Consider the following 5,295-nt stretch of genomic DNA (forward strand, 5'->3'; position numbering starts at 1 on the left):
TTAAAGATTTATTTATTTATTTAATTTCCCCCCCTCCCCTGGTTGTCTGTTCTTGGTGTCTATTTGCTGCGTCTTGTTTCTTTGTCCTCTTCTGTTGCCATCAGCGGCACGGGAAGTGTGGGCGGCGCCATTCCTGGGCAGGCTGCTCTTTCTTTTCACGCTGGGCGGCTTTCCTCACGGGTGCACTCCTTGCGCGTGGGGCTCCCGCACGCGGGGGACACCCCTGCGTGGCACGGCACTCCTTGCGCGCATCAGCACTGCGCATGGCCAGCTCCACACGGGTCAAGGAGGCCCGGGGTTTGAACCGTGGACCTCCCATATGGTAGACGGACGCCCTAACCACTGGGCCTAAGTCCGTTTCCCACGGTATGATTTTTTAATCTAAAACTCATGGGTTTTGTTTTGACTACTGGAAAGTTTTCAGCCATTATCCGTCCCGTGGACTATTGCTTCTCCCCTTCTATGTTTTCATTCTGCAACTTTGATTAGACATACATTGGAACTTCCACCAAACCTCTTAACCACTCTTTCATAGTTCACTTCTCTATCCCTGTCTTTCTCTTGCTCCACCCCCCCCCCTCATATTTTGGGTCATTTTCTCATAGCTACCATATAATTCACTACTTTTATTTTCATCTTTATCTACACTACACTACTTTTTAACCAATCCACTGATTTCCAGGACTCTATTTTTCATTTCTACGCACTATTTAATTATTGTTCAAATCTTTCTGGCCCTTTTTCATATTGTTTTGCACTTATATTTTAGTTTCTTCTCTTTCATGTCTTCAATTATTTAAAATACACTTGTTTATAACCTCTTTAAGGCAATTCTATTATATTATATACAGATAGTTGTGTTAATTCTCTTAGTTTTCTAACTCTCCCTCACAATGAATTCGTTTTTTCTGTACATTTATCGTTTATTATTGTGAATTTATCTTCAACCTGGTTCTTTTTCCTGAAGGAGTCTTGTGAGTCACTAGATGTGAAAATGAATGCAGAGTGTTTTCGCATTTGTTTCCATTGGGAATTCTGGAGGTTTCAAGAAGTAGAAATCAGAGTATTGGTTTTTGGTTTTTTTAAAATAGATTTTATTTAGAGCAGTTTTAGGTTTACAGAAAAAATGAGCTGAAAGTAGAGAGATTTCCCATATACCCCTGTCCTCCACCATCCTGCAGAGTGTCCCCTGTTATTAACATCTTGCATTAATATGGTACCTTTGTTACAATTGATGAAACAATGTTGACAAATGATTATTAACCAAAGTCCATAGTTTATATTAGGGTTCACTCTGTGTTTACGTGCGGCGAATTAGGCCACTTCGCTCGTGAGTGCCCCAACCTTCCAGCCCCACCGCAGCCAGTAGCCCAGCCTATAGTGCCACCGCCGCGCCCTGCTCCTGCCGCCCGACCGCCCTCCACCCCCTGCCCGCGCTGTGGAAAGGGGTATCATTGGGCACGCGACTGTCGTGTTCCAAGACAGCCTTTAAACGGGCGACGGGGCAGGCCTCAGCCCCTCTCCCAAGAGGCCCTCCGGAAAGCTCCAAAACCATAATGTGGACAATGCCTATTAAACGTCACCAAAAACCTTCATTAGAGCTCAAAATAGATGGGCAATGGCTTGATGGACTTTTAGACTCTGGTGCTGAAATCTCTTGTGTTCCCTTCGAAATCGCTGCGTTCAATCACTGGCCCCTCGAGACTGGCCCTCAAGTCATAGGTGCCACGGGAGCCGCTACCTCCTGGAGAACATCCCAGCCCCTGCACTGGAGCGACCGAGAGGGACACGAAGGCCAAATTTGCCCGCTCGTACTCTCTTCGGTCCAAACCATCCTGTGGGGGAGAGATGTCCTCAGCCAGCTAAAAGCTCGAATCACTACAGAAGCCTTTTTAGCTGCGCTGCCCCCCCCCCCTCATAGGGGCCACTGCTCCCATCTCAAGACCTGACCCTATCCCTCTGGAATGGGACACAGAGGAGCCCATCTGGGTCGAGCAGTGGCCCTTGCCAGCTCACAAGCTACAAGCGCTCTCTGCCCTCGTCGAAGAGCAATTGCAAGCAGGGCATATTGAGCCGTCCACCAGTCCCTACAATTCGCCAATCTTCGTCATTAACAAGAAAAACACGGGCAAGTTCCGCCTCCTCCATGACCTTCGAGAAATCCACAAGCACATTAAGCCAATGGGATCACCTCAGCCAGGTTGCCCGCATCCCACCTCAGTCCCCCAGCATTTTTATGCGGCAACCATCGACATCAAGGACTGCTTTTTCTCTATTTCTCTTCACCCGCGAGACTGTCCGCGATTTGCATTTACAGTGCCACGCACTAACAACCAGGGCGCAGCGCTTCGATTCCAATGGCGGTTACTGCCACAGGGTATGCGGAACAGCCCAACCATATGTCAGCTCTATGTTAACCATGCCATTGAGCCGCTGCGCTCTAAATTCCATCCAGAGCAAACATACATCCTCCACTATATGGATGACCTTCTCTTAGCAGCGAGCTCCAGCGCGCTCCTCAATGACCTGCTCTCTGCAGTGATGACAAACCTTTCAAGCCTCGGACTTACCGTGCAATCAGACAAAATAAACCTCCAACCTCCTTTTCAATTTTTGGGCTTTCATTTTCATCACTTCATTCAGCCCACAAGCCCACAAATTCATGTCGCTCACAAGATGACGATGACTGAACTCCAACGACTTTGTGGACAAATCAATTGGCTTCGCTCGGCGCTGCCCATCACAACAGCAACATGACTAGCGAAACGTGTGTCCTCATCCTCCTTACGCCTCGAGTCATCTATCACACCCCAAGACATTTCTTTGAAGCTTTCGATCACACTCAAGAGGCCATCTACCTCCACAAACGCGAACCTATCACTGCTGTACTCACTGTCACTTCCCTTCTGGTCGCAGCCCTATCCACACAAGCCTCCGCCCTCCAAAACCTCAGACAAGCAGTCGACACTGACATTATCTACCTCAGAGATGCAGTCAAATATCTTAGAGACTCTCTCAATTCCCTTTCAGAAGTTGTTCTGCAGAACCGCCGAGGCCTCGACCTCCTTCTCCTTAAAGAAGGTGGCCTGTGTGCAGCTCTAGGAGAAGAATGCTGCGTCTATGCCAACTACACTGGCCTAGTAGACTCCAGCCTAAAAGAACTTGAAAAAGGCCTTAACCAACGCCAACTCGAGCGAGCCCAGGCTGCCAGCTCCTGGGGTTTCCTGCAGCCCCTCCTCCCCTACCTCCTGCCCTTGATAACCCCAGTCTTGCTCCTCGTCCTAGGTCTCACCGTTGGTCCCTGGGCCGTTCGACGAATCATTCGCCTTGCCAAAGATCAAGCTAACAGCGTATTTTCTTCCTTTGTCCAGATTCATTACCAACGCCTCGCTACTACTGATTCCACTTCCCGCCCTCGCCCACGTCCTCGTCCCTTTCCCCACCGTACATCCTGCCTGTAAAGCTACTTGCTGTGAGACTCCCTGCCTCTGGCCGCCGGCACGGGTTTGCTTCCCTCGGCGTAAAGGGTCTGGGTGCACCCTCCGCCCCCCTTTATTGCTATATGTCCAGGGAGTCTTCACAGTCAAGTTAGCCACAGTGCAAGCCACCCCTAAAAGCGTGTACAACATCATGCTAGACATCTCGTCTAACACCAGCACGCACCGACCCTAAGGGCTATACATGCATCCTGATCAAATGCTATGTCACTTGCCCGTGGCCGGTCAATCCTGCCCCCTTACCCCTCACCCTCCCCAGCCTGATACTCTAATTTCTTTTACTTTCCTTTAAAAAACAGAAGGAGCAATTGTTGCTGCCTCCCTCCACCCCTTCCCCCAGCCTTTGTTATCTTCTTCTTCCAGCCGTTGCTGTCCTTCCCGCCAGTCCCGCCCACGTTGCCAACATATAATCTGCCTTCTTCCTTAGCCACTGCTTACCTCATAGCCGCCTGCCCAGTCCCGCCTATCCATTATCACCCCTAGCCAGCCCGCCCTAGCTCCAACCCCTCCCTCTACCCAACCCTATATAACTAAGTGTACTTCCTCAATAAATTAGACTTGCGCATAGACCTTGTCTCCATGGTTTCTTCCATCTGACCGCGCGTCCCCTCCAAGCCTTGAGCCGCCCGTTGCCGCCCCGGTCCGGCCGTGGCGTAGGCCCGACCCCCGGCAGCGATCCGCCGGCTATACTCCAGCAGTAGCAGAAGCCCGCACAACATTTACAGTTCTGTGGGTTTTGGCAAATGCATAATGTCCCATAACCGCCATTACAGTATTAAACAGAAAAGTTTCGCTGCTCTAAAAATGCCCCATGCTCTGCCTATTGTCTCTTCCCTTCTCCTCCTGAGCCTGTAGCAAACACTAACCTTTTTACTGTCCCTATAGTTTTGCCTTTTCCAGAACATCATCTAGTTGGAATCATACAGTATGTAGCCTTTTCAGACAGACAACTTTCACTTAGGACTATGCATTGAAAGTTCCTCCATGTCTTGTAGTGACTTGATCATTCATTTCTTTTTATCACTAAATAATATTCCATTGTATGGATGTACCACAGTTGTTTATGCATTTGCCTATTGAAGGGCATCTTGGTTGCTTCCAGTTGTTGGCAATTACGAATATAGCTGCTATAAACTCTGGTGTGCAGGGTGTTTTATGACCTAAGTTTTCAACCCATTGGGTCAATATCTAGGAGCACGATTGCTAGATCTTTTGGTAAGACTATGTTTAACTTTGTAAGAAACTGCCACACGTGGCTGTACTGTTTTGCATTCCCACCAGCAGTGTATGAGAATTCCTGTTGTTCTATATCCTTGCCAGCATTCGGTGTTGTCAGTGTTTTGGATTTTAGCCATTCTATTAAATGTACAGTGGTATCTCGTTACTCTTAATTTGCAATTCCCTAATGACATATGATGTTGAGCAGCTTTTCAGATGCTTATTTGCCATCTGTATATCTTCTTTGGTGAGGTGTCCATTCAGATCTTCTGCCCATGTTATAATAAGTTGTTTGTTTTCTTATTGTTGAGTTTTAAGAGTTCTTTGTATATCTTGGATACAAGTCCTTTATCAGATATGGGTTTTGCACATATTTTCTCCCAGGCTGTGGCTTTTCTTTTCATTCTCTGAACAGTGTCTTTTGCAGAGCTCTAGATCAGTTTTCATGTTGGCTCCTTGGCTTGGGTTTCCTGCGCCATACAGGTAGTATAAATTTGCATTCTCCATTGAGAGTCCTAGGTTTTTAATTTCCTGCAGATGACCTTTTCCATCCAAGGGCCCACACTCAGACCTCTTTGTA

Source organism: Dasypus novemcinctus, chromosome X, assembly GCF_030445035.2.
Source record: "Dasypus novemcinctus isolate mDasNov1 chromosome X, mDasNov1.1.hap2, whole genome shotgun sequence".
Taxonomy (NCBI): domain Eukaryota; kingdom Metazoa; phylum Chordata; class Mammalia; order Cingulata; family Dasypodidae; genus Dasypus; species Dasypus novemcinctus.